This window comes from Vidua macroura, chromosome Z (genome assembly GCF_024509145.1).
Source record: "Vidua macroura isolate BioBank_ID:100142 chromosome Z, ASM2450914v1, whole genome shotgun sequence".
NCBI classification, from domain to species: Eukaryota; Metazoa; Chordata; class Aves; order Passeriformes; family Viduidae; genus Vidua; species Vidua macroura.
The window spans coordinates 56,232,982-56,248,383 of NC_071611.1; positions in this window are offsets into that span (position 1 = coordinate 56,232,982).

Sequence of the window (15,402 nt, forward strand, 5' to 3'; positions counted from 1 at the left end):
CTTGGACTGTCTGTAGCCAAGGAACACCCACTCTATTATCAAAAGGGTGTCCCATTGGCCCTTGTCCCACTGGAATATCATCCCATATAAATGGGGTAACTCACCCAGGATTATGAAGTGGAAAGGCAGCCCTGGTTGACAGCGATGGGCTTGCCTGCTTGCTATGGTGGTTTGGACTTTCTCGAGTGCGGCTCTGGCCTCCCAGGTCAGGACTCTCGGGGAACTTAAACCCTCATCCCCCTCCCTTTCTGCTAACAAGTCAAAAAAAGGGGTTAGTTCCCTCGTGGTGAGTCCCAGCCAAGGCCTGATCCAATTTAATGATCCACACAAGCACTGGATGTCATTCAGTGTCTTGGGGTTGTTACTTATCTGAATCTGTTGAGGCCTAATTGTTCAGTTGTTAATTTCTAGGCCCAGGTACTTCCAGGGTGGCAGCAACTGTACCTTCTCTTTTTGCAACTCAAATCCGGCCACCGACAAGGCCCTAACAGTGTCTTCCAGAGCTGCTTGCAGGACCTCGCTGTCAGGGGCACAAATCAGCACAACATCCATGTAGTGATAGAAAATGCAGGATGCCCACTTGGCACGCACTGGGGACAGAACCCTGGCGACATACCACTGGCATATAGTGGGGGAACATTTAAGCCCCTGAGGTAGTACTGTCCAGTGGTAGTGCTTCATGGGGGCTTCTCTGTTGATGGAGGGTACAGAGAAGGCGAAACAGGAAGCATCATCCAGATGGAGTGGGATTTGAAAGAAGCAATCCTTAATATCAATTATGGCCAAATTATAATTTTGGGGTAGAATTGATGGAGATGGCATACCCGATTGGAGGGAGCCCATATTTTCCATGGCTTCATTAATTTATTCTTAAATCATGGAGGAGTCGCCACCTGTCCTTCCCCGGTTTTTTAATTACAAACACCGAAGAGTTCCAGGGGCTGTTTGTTTCTACTATGTGACCCTTTGCCAGTTCTTCCTCCACTAATTTTGTGAGTGCCTGCAGTTTTTGCTTACTCAGCGGCCACTGCTCCACCCAGATGGGCTTATCTGTGAGCCATGTCAATTTCTGTGTGGGGCGCTCCTCAGTGGCCGCATCTAAAAATGCTGGGGGGCCGGAAATTCCAATTTGGCTTCCCATTGGGACATGGCATCTCTCCTCCATAATGTGAACTTACAATTGATCACGAATGGACGTACTGAGGCCAGCAGCCTGTTCAAACCCTTAATTTGGACAATGTTCTTGGATTGTCTTGCTGGCTGGGGCCTACCTAGTCCTAAGACTGGCATGGCCACGCTTTGCAGCTCCCAGTGTGATGGCCACTTGTGTGGTGGGATGACCATCACATCTGCCCCTGTGTCCAACATCCCCTGAAGATATGCAGAACGCCCCTCGCACTTGAGTTTACACCATACAAGGGGTTTCTCCTCTCCCAACTTCCCAGCATAAAAGAGTGAGAGTTCCAGGTCATTGCACAGAGCATGAGGAATAGGAATTGCCTGTACAATAACCTGAGCCTTAGGAAGGAAGGGGGGGGGCGTACACAGCGTGCTGCGAGATAGAAGAGCCTCGATTAAGCGTGGAAATCACCGGAGGAACCTCATGTCTAGTGGGGTGCTTTTTGTGCCTCCACCAATGAGGTACCTACAGTTCAGAAGGTCTTCTTTCCTCCTGGTTTCACAGTGGCAGATGTGTGATAGAAGCTCTATGTCTGGTATGAAGAACTGCCAGTCCTGGGAACGAAAGTAGACAGAATTTGAGAGTTGGAGCCGATAAGGCTCCCTGATGTCGGTAGTTGAGAGGCAGCTGCTTACAGATGGGACTAGATGATGTATCATGGCTCCTCTTGCGGCACTGCAACTTGCCTCATTTTTATCAGCACGCGAGGCAAGTGCGCGTTCATTCCCTAGTTTTTTGAAATTGTTGGGTTTTCCATCCCCCCTCCCTCCTCCCGCAGCCCCAGGCAGTGTAGTCTTTAGAAGTGGGCAGCAATCCTGAAAGTGTCCTTCCTGATGGCAGTGGAAGCACTGGCGCATGGATGGAAATTGCCTTGGAGCTGAGTTCCTTGGAGGAGCAGCAGCTGATGCGACCAGCTTGTCTCTTGGTCTCCTTGGGGCCTCCTCCTCCATCAGGTGTGCTTTCAGGGTGCATTCCTCGATGATCTGGTTGAGGGTCGGCGGTGGTGAGGCCGGCAGTGATAGGATGATTCTCTTGCACATTGCGTTGGCGTTCATGTGCACCACTTCTAGGACCAGTCCGTCTTGGTGTTCTGGTCTCTCCACCCATCTCTCGACTGCTGCCCGGACCTGGTCTACAAAATCTACAAAAGGCTCTGCAACACCTTGTTTAATTGCTGTATAGGGTACCATCGGGTCCCTGGTGGGCATGCCCAGGAACGCACACTGTGCTGCACCCCTGGACATGTCCAGCACGGCCATTGGAATTCCCCAAGCCTGAAGTTGCCCCTCACTCCATTCTCCCTTACCAACAAGATGGTCTAAAGTGATTGCTTCTTCCGCAAAATCCAGGCTATATGGCCTTTCTTGGATTTCAGGAAGCAGGTCTGCTGCCAGTTTTTTCTACCTCCTCTCCCACATGCTGTATTTTGATGGAGAAACAGGCAGCTGAACAGACACTTAAGGTCTGCTGGCACTACGGTTCTGGATGTTAAAGTTGCTTTTAGGATGCCCTTAAAGAACGGGCTTGTCCTGCTGAATTTGCGCAATGTTTTGCAGACCACTTTTACTGATTCATAGGGAAGGGGTGTCCATGTAGGGCTCTCCCCTCCCCTGATGTAGGAGGCTGGAGTGGGGAGCAACTGCTCGACTTCATAGACTGGGCCCCGTCCCCTCCCCTTCCCCCTCCCTCCTCCCCAGGTATCCGAGGAGCAGGAGGATGTGGGGGTATGAAAGGGACTGGGTGGACAGGGCCGGGAGAATCTTCTCCCTGGGATAATGGGGCAGAGGTGACAGAGCCCTCCCTGTCGGGGGAGGGTGGGGCTGATGTTGCAGCAGGTAGGAGGTGGGAGGAGGGAACACCCACCCGAGGGGGAACAGGGGGTGGGGTGGCAACCCGATGCCTTGAGTGGGTGTTGCCCACGCCCATAGGAAAGCAGGAGGGGGTGGGGTCAAAGGCGGGGACAAAGGGAACAAAGGAGAGAAAGGGGTTGTGGGAAGGAGGAGCCCCTCCACGTGGCCGTCCTCCATCTTGTGGAGACAAAGACCCTGACCACGTGGCCGCCGTCTCCTCAGGGGAACAAAGAAAAGGGTTCAAGGAAACAGAACTGCACATGGTCACGCCAGAACTGGGATTTCTGACCGGGAAAAAGGGATTGGAAAAGGGGTTTGGGGTTGGTTCCTCAGCGAAGTAGCTAATTTCGCTAAGGCAGGGATGCCGGGGGGGGCTTGGGGGAGCCAGGAGCATGGTCCACGATTGTGGAGCTGCCCTGAGCCTTAGTACTCCACCTGCCTACCTGGGTTAGGGGAAGAAGGGGTAGGAGAGGAAGATGGGGAAATGGGTTCAGGGGAAGCAACAGTTTTTCTCGATGGCTCTTTCCCTTACGGGCTTGCATTCCGCACGGACTGTTTTTACAGCCTCCGATATTAACAAATGGAGCTTGGGGAAGCAGTCTTTTACGGAGGGATCCCTGTCGATTCCCTCTGCTAACCTGGCTCCCACCTGCTCCCAGACCTCCGTTTTGTGAGCATCCTCTGTGGTTAAGCGTGGGAAGGAAAAGCACAGACACCATACAAACTGTTTAACTGAATTCTTTTTGGGATAGGGGCCCTTCACTGATAAAATTCCCTTAATTTGGGTATAGAATTCCCTTTGTTGGGTAGATAGCATGGTCCCCATGCTATTTCTACCCACAACCGCACCCCTGGTGCAGAAAAAGCAGAAAAAAAACCCAAAAAATGTGAGAGACCCTGGCGGCTGCCACTCACGCTGTGCACTGCGTGTTCCGTACCCTTGGAAACGGAGTAAGGCCCACCCACATGAAGGAGACTAGTAGCCGAGTATCCCCCGCCGCTAAATACTCACCAAACTGGAATCTTCACAAATAAAAGCTGCTACCAGGGTTTTCTTTCCCAGGAAGCATCCGTTCTTTGTCTTTCTGTGGCTGTGAATGGTTATGCTTCCAGTCCCACGTGGGAAAACACGGCGTGTTTTCCTGTGGGTGGTGGAGATGTCACTGACTTACTTTGGGGAGACTTTGCTTTTGTTTTCAGTCCGGCATGGAGCATTTTTCCCACGCGGACCATGAGTCTGTGGTGGTAGCGGGTTTCCACGTGGCCCGTGCTTGCTTGTCTCAGCAGCGGCGCTTACTGGTCGGTGGCGCAGCTTCACGGCAGCAGTGTTCTCTTTGCACAGCTCCCAGTGCTCTTCCGTGACTCTCTGCCTGCTCCGTGGCTTTGTGCTGGCCATGGCCCTACGCTGGGCACCATTAGTGGCAGTGTGTTACTTTTTCCGGCCCTGGTTGGCTCCTGAGCGCCCGGCTTGGGCGCCTCGGCTTCTTGTCGTGGTTGGTGCTTGCTGCTACTTCTAGGCGCTTCTGCTGCTGCGCTCCAGGGTGGGCTGGCTGTGCGTTGCCGTCGGCGCGAGGGAAGAAATGAAGAGGCAGGAAATTCATCCAAATCCGTCCGTGTGGCGGCTGGATGCTTTATTGGCCGTGAGAGCCGCAATGGAGAAGTTGCAGCCCGTTCCCAACCTCGCGTGGATAAATCTGGCAGCGAGGCTGGGGAGCTGCGGAAAGATATAGGGGGAGGGAGAGGGGAGGGCAAAGGCCCTCCCACTCAATTGGTGCGGGTGCTGCAGCGATGATGTGGTTACGGCAACCAATGGGAACACAGCAGAGGTGGATATGGGGCTTCAGGGTCAGTGGAATCGCGGGAACGGGGTGACAGACACGGAACTCCCAGGACTGGATGGGGGAGTGGTCACAGGAGTGACAGGGGTGAACTCCCAATGGCAGGCAGTCTGGAGCTAGCCACCGTTGGCGGGGGGGCGGGGGGAACAGGGGGGGATGCAGTAGGGTACACAGAACTGGCAAACTAACAAAGATCAGAACCACTAATCTGAACCCAAACCTGGGATGCAACAAAAGGGCAGTAGGCACAATTTGAAACACAGGAACATCCACCTGAATAAGAGGAAAATGTTCTTTACTGTAGGAGTGACAGAGCACTGAAGCAGGCTGCTCAGATAGATTATGGAGTTCTTCCTCTGGAGATAGTCAAAACATACCTGGACATGATCCTGTGCAACCTGCTGCAAGTGAATCTGCTTTATCGGGGGGTTGGACTAGATGATCTCCAGAGCCCTCTTTCAACCCCAGCCATTCTGTGGCTCAGTATGTTTCTATTTGATTCTTCCCCTCTATTCCATGCTTGTGAGTCTCTAGGGTGAGCAGAGAAGTTGTGGTTGACCCACCACTGGAAGTGTTCAAAGCCAGGTTGGATGGGGCTGGGAACAACCTCATCTGCTGGAAGGTGTCCGTGCCCATGGCAGCAGAGTTGGAAGTAGATGATCTCTGAATTTCCATTCCAATATGAACATTTCTGTGATTCTATTATTACATTAAAATATTAGTTCTTGAAATAATTTTCCATGTGCAATATTGATACATCTTCTCTAATTTTGGAGTTTAGTGCTATGATCACCAGCTTGCTTTATTTTAACATGATCCTATGCTGCATCATGTAAAACCATATGTGCATTTTAAATACTGCTTTGGCAAGGAAAGTCCTCCATATGCAGGCAATTATTTGCTTTACTGAGGATAACTTGCCTTTCCAGTAAGAAGGGAAAATAGCAAGCCTTAAAAAAAAAAAAAAAAAAAAAAAAAAAAAAAGTAATTACCCTTACATTTGAAACAAAAAACCACATGCCAAATCAAATGAAATACTAAAATGTAAAATTTCAAGTCATCATATACAAAAAGAGCAGAAGACTCTGTTACTATATGTCATGAGTTGTAAAGGATTGTGTTACTTTGTTTTAAGAAAACCACACAGACTATTAAACAGATACCAAGGGAAGTATGAAGCTATGTTTTTCAGTTTATTTATTTCTTCTCAATTTCTTTCACTACCAGAGCCATATCTGAGTTATAATAAATTATCTACCGGCTCTATAATCTTAACTTTCAATTAGTTTACTATTGAAAATTAGCAAGTACAATATCTGCTGCAACACTTTGTGATGTGATATGGACTTTCTATTGTTACAATTTTGAGCTGAAGAACGCTTAATGCCCTTGCAGCTGCAAAGAAGCCAGTTTTCCTCTCCCTAGGACATAATTTGAAAAATGCAGCAATACAAATCCAGGAGGTGTTGGAAATCAGTTTGGTAGCAACAGTGGCAGTTAGTAACAAAATTAAACTGGTTAAGGTGTGTAGGACAGTAAAGTAATATATAACAGAAGCAGAGGGTCTATTTTGCAAAGTGACTGAGCAAGCATAATGAGCTGGGCTTATTTCAGGGTTTCAGATCTACTTGCACATTCTCTGTAACACCTGTTTACTGGAAAAGACTGTCCTAGTACAAGTTCTGTCTTCCTGCATTGTGTATGCTTCAGGTAGTATCCAGGAGCAAGAGTGCTTAGTGAAGCACAAGTACCCCTTTCTCCACTATGTCTATCTAGATGTGCTGAAGGATCTAATGGTTCTCCCCTATTCATTTCCTCTGTTTATTCCATTAGAAAGATATTGTATCTTTTCTCTTAATTGAAAATGAACCTTATTTAACTTCTCTATACATTTAAAAACCACTTTGCTCTATGAGGCCATGTTTGTAAGTAAATGCAATTTCTTTTTAATAGGAAAATGCTATAGCTAGAAAAATAATGCAAACTTTTGGGCCTATAGGCCCTTTTCTAACATCTAACTTTATTTTTCTGCATTTGACTTGGTATTGATATGGTTTAATCTCAACCAGCAGAAAACTATCCATATCCCACTCCCCTTTACATTGTTTATACTTTGTTTATTTAATGTCTCAAAAATCCCTATGGTACTATGCTTTTATTCCTCATTCATCTGTGGGTTATTTATAGAAATTGATACATCTTATTACTTACAATTTATTAAGATAATCCCCTAGGCATAAACCTGACTGGAACTGTTTTAATGGGATGTCTTTTCTAAATTTTACTACAGGAATTAGGGGAATCTGTCTGTGCTTCTCTACTGAGCCCAAAATATTTTGCTCTGCTGGTTATAGTTTCCTGCATGTCTGTCACTCTATGGGTTTATTTGCCATCTATTAACGTATGATTTGGTGCAGGAATTGGCAAGATTTCATTTATTTTTCATCCTGTAATGAATACCTATCTGCCAAAATATGGAAACAAAACTAATTTTCATATTTGCTAGTGATGAGTTGTGTTTCCTTGTATAATTTCCTCTTTGAATGTGCGTAATTTTCTCTGTGATGCAATTGTATAATGATTTTGCTGATCTTGTTCCATATTCTACAAAGTGATGGGTCATCGTGCTTTTGCCTGGATTTTCTGGGCTGATAGTGCACCTAATGGTAGCTTTCAGAATTTGTATCCTTTGTAGAAGGGATGAAGTTGAACATTTAGCCTATAGCTGAAAAGCAATGTGATGCTGGTGTGGAATTTAGAACAGAATCCTTCTCATGAACTCTTGATGCTGTTGTCCTCCAGCTGTTGTGTACTAATGTACTGCCTGGTGGCACTGAAAATACTAAGGAAATACTAAAGGGAAGGTGACACTATTTAATTTGAATGTGCTTCATCTAATAGGCATTCTACCTGCAAGAGCAAGACCGAATTCTCCTTAGTCCCACAGGAAATAGAAATTTAGATTGTTCAATATAAATATAAACTTTGCTGGATCTAAATCCCTGAAATGTACGTGTGTCATCTCTCTGAGGAGTTGGATCAATTTTCCACTGCTTGTAGTTTTACTGCCAGACTAACTACTGGTCAATCATTCTGAAACTGATCTGATTAATCTGAGATTTGCAGGTTTATTTCATAAATTATGTATGTGAACAAAGTCTGTGTTATTGCTCTCAGTTCACCACATAAAGAGAAACCTATTTTCTTACTGGAATAATTGTGTTTCCAAGAGCCACAAAGAATAAGATGGATTATTTTATTTATAGACTAAATAAAATAATTTTTATTGGTTATATAAAATGGTCATACAGGTTAAAACTATATGTTCATACCATGTATACAATATATATTCTTGTGCTAGGGATGCATTTGGAAAGAATTATGGAATTTACAGACATTCTACATGTAGAGTGCTCCAAGGACAAATTAATTTGAGTAGGTGCAGTTATACAGACCCACAGAGTAATATTTCTAAATATTATTTTACTGTACAATAAATGAAAACTTTATAATTAGTTACTTTATTTAAAAATTAATGTTTATTAATTCATATTCTTACCTTGTTTCATAAACACCTGTGGATATAAGTCTCTAATGCTCATCCATAATGACTAAAAAAACCTGTTTGTTTGTATTAGTATTTTTTTCCACAGATAAATAAAATAAATGTCATTCTGTAGATGCAAAGAGAAAATGAAGTGTGAGATGGATTGAATATCTGCCAAACTTACTGACAGATTACTGACAAAACTGAACTGTAAGCATTCTCAATATGACTGGTTACATGAAAACAAAGCTATTTAAGCAGATGAAACATTATGGTTGATTTGACAAATATGTTGTATTTTCAAATTCGTACAAGAAAATACATGACTGAGAATGCAGTAAAAATGGATGAATTAAACTCTTTAAGCATGTCCCAGTTCTATGACAAGATTCTCTGAAGTGAACTGATAATCTAGCAAAATGCCCAGTCTCTATTGCTGTGCAATGTATAATATCAGGTGTAAAATATAGTCTGGAAATATCCTAAACATGAAAGCAATTAAAAGCTTCATCATGGTTCAAACTATCTAGAAATATGAAGAACAAAATGAGAATGCCTAAATTCTACCTCTCTGTGCATGAGACAATAATTAATACCAATATGAGAAACGGTAAAAATGTAGAGTATCCATAAAATATTTTTGTAATAGGTAACCCAGACAGAATGCTTTAACTCTGCAATGTGTCATGTCATGTATTTCTTACTGTGAACTGGTTCTGTAAAAAAACAGTAGGCAAAACATAGATTGCATTATACATGCTAAATAGAAATAACATGAATATTGATAGAGAGTTTTGGACGACATATATCTATTCTGGTCAGACAGCATGCAGTTACGGGTCTGTGGAGAGACCTCACATCTTCTGATAGTCTGGAATTAAAACTGGACAGAGAAATTAGAGTTTGCTAGGTTGGGTTGCTAGATTAATGCTGGTTGTCTCTGGTTTGGAAAACTAGCTACGCATGATGAATGGTGTATGATACTGCAGGCAAGTACTGAGACACAGAGCAGACTTGAAAATAAGCTGGGAAAAAAAAGTACTGTAGATAAAGTTGTTTGAAAACAAACTGCCATGTTATGGAAGCTGGGTAAATGTACAGGTGTGTATTATTTAAATTTGGGTTGATATTGACTAAATCAAAATAAAAACAGGTAGCAGCCTAGACCTGTTGCTCCAGCTGTGGATGTGTTACTCTGTCCAAGGAAGTTGTTTGCAATGAACAGCTGTGGATTGCAGCAGAGCAATTTTGAGCAGGTTTAAGTACTCTTGCACTTTGCATGTGAAGAAAAGAAGAACCAAAGCTCTTGGACCAGACAGAGGGAGAGAAAGCAGGGGACAGAGGTGTTATTTGGGTACTAAGATTCTGGAAGTTTGGAATGTCCTCATAGCCCCAGCCACTTGGGGTTTTTGCCTAGAGCTTCTGCTGCTTTTCTTTATACTGTTTAGCGTGGTCAACTTCCTCACTCACAAGGGTGTATTTCTATCACATGCAGCAGTGACAATCAGCACAAGTTTGTCCTTGGGCCTCTGTTTTCGATCTCATATTTTCAATGCCTTTGCTACTATATGCTGAACTCCACATCATAGGAAGATGTATCTGCTACCAAGGTACAGGTTGCCCAGTTTCTCAAGATAAACTGATAACAAGCAAGGACTGGGGAGGACAAGTTTAGCTGGTGGCAAATTTAGCCTAAGGCCTGTGGCATGTTTCTACTGATGGCAACATAATTGTTAACAGTAAAAGTAATTTGCTATTTTTTTAGGTTACTAATCAAATACAGTATTATGCTTCTATCAATCTCCTCAGCAATAAAGGTAAAACCAAGGTCCTTATGTGTCCCAGGTCTCTAGTTCTGTAGATTAGATTATAGAATTCTTTCATTCTACTTCCATGAATTTTTCACGGGCTATTTCATATTAATATATTTTTTTCTTCAAGGAATTAGTTGTCAAGACTTTTTTGAGGTAATGTGTTGTCACTTTACTGGAAAACCTGCACACAGTTTATGTAAAGTATGGCTTGGAGATGTTGTACCTCATTTTGGAATGACAATGTTTGAATAAAACTTCAAACTTCACAGAATAAGTCAGCAGTTATTTTAACATTTAACTTTCTTGGATACATTTCAGGCTGCTCTGCTACTAAGGGCTGAGACAACTTATTTTCACATATACATTAAAGGATTTTTTGATCTATTTGCAACAACTGGGAATATGCATACAATATACTCATATTGGTTGATGAAATAACTCTCTTCAAAGACCAAGACATCCGTCCTTTTAAAGTGGCTAATACTTTTCTCTAAAATGTTTTCTTTTTTCAGTTCTAACCAAGTAACAATCACGTGTGCATCTGTGTTTATATAGTGTGTATTATGTTAAAAAGACTGTCCAAGATAATAAATCAGTAACTTTTTAAATTTAGTTTTTGTTTGGTTTAGTTTCATTGGTTTCATTTTATTTCACTCTGCTTTGCTTGTTTATTTATTGTTCCATTTTGTTTCATTTGTTATTGTTGGATCTTGTTGCTGAGTTATAGTCAAAGTATGTTTTGTTCTGCAACATAGGGCTATAGGAACCATTATGTGGGTGTAGAAATGAGATTAATCAGTGTTATGATACTAAATTAGCACAATTATTTCTTTTTGTGAGAAAATATGAAGCCTACTCATTCAGCATTTTAGTGGTATCTACGACACTTAAACACATTTCTATATAGATATCTGCAGTCTTAGTGAAATAAAATCTCAAGCAAACAGTCCATTAGTGATAAATGACAGCACATTCCTCTGCACAGAAGAATTTCTCTGCACAAGCATTTCCTGCTCATCTCTTTGTTTAAAGAAGAAGCCATTCCTATAGAAAAATTTTGCAAATGCCAAAATCATAAAAAGGAGGATATTCATTTAACAGTGATTTTATTCATTGATAATAAATAAAAAATGCCTCTTATGTCAGATGATACCTGTAACTTAGTATTTTGCAAAGAGATAAAACTGAATTATTCACTGCTTTGTGTATATCAGGTCCTAACAGTTTTCCCCAGTGTTTCTGTTGAAGATTAATAATATAAATAGGTTGGTTCTTTCTGTCTTCTATTAAAAATGTCCATCAGTCACAAATTTACATTAACATTAAATCAAATTAACATTAGTATGATTGATGTGTCCATTAAAGAATTATTAAAATTTTATTTTAAAACATGTTCATAAACTCATATGTCTGGTGTTGTGGAAGTATAATGTTCTTCACTGTTTGTTAATCTGAAAAGTGGAGAGTGTGTGTCACCCCTAAATACCACAAGTCAGAGGATGGGAGTTTCATCCTTGATACTAATTACCATCAAGGAAATTTTTTTACTATAATTTTACTTTTGGTGAAGTGGAACAAATCCAAGGGGCTTGAGGGAGAAAAGTGCTCCTTTCTTTCAATCAAACAAGGTATTTTGCAATAGTTTTATTTTACATGTGCTGGTAGGTCTAAATAATTTGAAATCAGAACTGTTCTTAATGATGTCTTTACATGATAGCTGCCTTGCTAGCTAGCACCTAATAGTGAATTTAATGGTCATGGTCTTTTAGCTCTAAAGCCCTTCTAAAGCATTAGCTGAAGGCAGAAATACTCAAGCGATCTGACACAGAAAGGGTGGAGGGGTCAAGCTTCACAGTGATCTGAGAATTGATTGTGATTTAACACTGTCATGGAGTGAAAACACTGACCTGAACTGAATAAACATGCAGGGCAACTTTACTGGGGCTGTTTTCTGCATATGAACAGACCTGAATATTTACTAACTGCACTATTTAAGTGTGCAGCATTTTTTGTTGTGTATCCTGACTATGTGACTGCCAACACTCTCCAGTTCCCCTGCTTCTGTTACTCTATCTTCTTTCTTTGTTCTTTCCCATTATATTGTTCTACTAAGGTTCTTATAAACATTTTCTAATTCCATCATCACCCCCATCCTGTTCCTCTCCTCTCTTTTGTTTCAAAGTGTAAGGAACAAATTTTGTTAATACTGTGGTAATTATGAACAAAGAGATATGGAAGCATCAAATATGAAATTTCATTTAATAGCTGCAGACTTCTGAAAATTTGGAACTCAGTTGATTTGGAGCAGAGCAATCATAAGCCAGTTGGTTTAATTCACGATTAGTTTCTTCTTACTGATGATGCATGCACCCTGAATGGAAGTTTGATTTAAACTTACATAAGCTTTTGGAGACTGTTTCACTACACAGTGAAAATTACAGAGGGCTAGGGCAGCATCACTTTTATATGCAACCCAGAAGTAGTATGTAGCTTGCTTCTGAGGACAGCACCCAATCTATTTTAAGTTTAATTAAAAAATTATAATATTAAATTATTGTTGTCACTTGATAATAGAATTAGACATTTAAATGAATCACAAGGCAGTGCAAGTTCAGTTAATCTTTTATTATTCCCAATATTTCCTGAAGGAAATTGCATCTACAAGAGCTTTTGTTATCTGAAAATCCAAACCTGTCATTTTCTGTCCAAGCAATGAATTTATTTAACATGAACACATTAGTGATTTGGTGAATTCATTAATGAGGCAGTCTTTCAAGGATTGAAGAACTAAAGTAACTTTGATGCATAATTATCAAAAAATATCTATGATAAATATGATTATGGCATCTGTATAGTTGCATAAAACCACATGAAAAGGACAGCAATCCTGCCACTTCAAATTTAGGCAAAGCAAGGCAGCTTATCCATAAAATTCCATTTTTTTATCTTTGTGGTGGCATGATGATACAGAATTTTGTGCACTTATAAATAGTTAAACAATTTTCATTAAAACTTTACCTGAAATTCACCTGAGATAGATAGTTTCTGTGGAAAACTGTACCATAGAGGCTGGAGTACTAACTTAGACTAGTAATATGCAACTGAAAATAGTTTCTTAAAATAAGAAATACTTAATAGCTTTATTGACAAATCATGTTGAAATCATTATTGATGATAACTCTTCAGTCTTCATTGGCTTCAAAAATAGGTCTTGGAAAAAGGATCCTGCAAGGGGAATCAGATCCCACCTGAGCATCTCAAGTAGTTCTAAAACAATGGAGATTAGATGTATTCCTTGAAGGGCAAAACAAAGCTGTCCACAGTCAAGAGATCAAAATAAAGTAAGATTAAATGGTATTAAAATACCATTTCTCTACTGACAGAAATATCTACAGATTTAGTATTAGAAGACTTCATAGCTAGATCAACCTCCACAAAGAATATGTGCCCATTTAAGAAATGCTGCTGTAAAGCACTATTTCCATTTTTCTACCATGTTTAAGCTGTACAAAGATGCATGAAGAAGACATTCCAAAACCTACTTTTTCCTGACCTATCTTCCTTAAAAACGCATACGTACTCGAAAGACTGATTTTGTGGATGTAAGACATTTTTACATTTACATTTACAAAAAATAAGTATGAAATTTTTACTTACCCTTCTGAGTATATTTTCAGTAGAATTCATAGGAGACATTATGACAATAATGGCTTGATAAACTGTTTTTACTAAAAGCTAGATGTTTTCAAGCAGTGGAAACATATCTCTGACTTGAAGCACAGATTCCCTAAGATATTTAGAAACTTAATGACTGTTGATACCAGCTGAAGGTAGGTGTTTAAATACCATTAGCAATCTCTGATTCACATGACTCTTTGCTTTAATGAAATTATAACAATTGTAGCAGAAGTGTGTATTTAAATGCATACAAAGATTACATTATACATATTCCATTCAGACTAGCTGAATTCAGGTTTTTATAATGCCTGTAGTTTAATAATATTTCTTCATATTTTCCCTTTTATTTCCCCCAAAGTTGTTAGAATCAATATTTAATTTCTTTGTTCAAGGTTCTTAATTTTGTGACTGTATGTAATATTTCTCACAACAGATAAAAAAAAGGAAAGACAGAAGTGAAAGCTAAAACAATTTGATGCAAAACTAATTTAACTAATTTAGTCAGAATTTCTAAAATAATTAGGACAAAATGGATGTTTTGTGTAAATATAACAGCAATTAAAAATTAGGATATATAATACGTAGGACATCTTAGCACATGCATTGAAGCTGTATGGAAGATATACTGCAGAAGGATACTAACACAAATTTTTGATCAACTAATTTCTGTGCAACTCAGTGAAATTTAACAGGATGTTGACCTTCATCTTCCACTTTTTTAAAATTTTAATGTAAGTACTGACTGGTTGGTTGAACCAGTGTCTTTATGGACAATTACACAAGTCCTTTAATCATAAAACCTGGTAAGCAAGAAGTATATTAATGTAACAGAAGTAAGTTGAGTTTATTGAATGGTGTTTTACTGTTCATTGTCTAATAGATATCAAGTCTTGCTCTGTATCAGGAAATGTAAGATGTGAATATTGGTACTAACAGTTCTTGTAAAAAAAAAACTCTTTTGGAAATAGAGATAGTACTGGTAGAGCTCTCAGATCTGAACTACAGAAGAAAGAGTGCATCTTGGATCAATGGCTAATGGCCACAACAAATAGGAAGAAAGAAAAACCTGTAAGAAAGTGGTGTCTGGCTAGATAACCTTTCTTACCTGAACTTCTAGTTTCTGACAATATACTTGTTGTATTTGATCTTCATTCCTCCCCCAGACCCATGTGCAGAATCTATCACCTGGCTTTGTTGAACTTCATGAGGTACATATGGGCTCATTCCACAGGCCTGTTGAGGATACTCCAGGAGGGGCATCCCTTTCCTGCAGTGTGTCAGCTGCACCAGTCAGCCTGACATCATCTTCAAGCTTGCTAACAGTGCACTTGATCATGGAATTGTAGAATGGTTTGAGTGCAAGCAACCTTAAGATCATGTTTTCAACCATGCTGCTGTGGGCAGGGACAGTTTTCACAGGGCCAAATTGCTCAGAGCACCATCCAATTTGGCCTTGAACACCTCCAGGGATGGGGCATTCACAATTTTTCTGGAC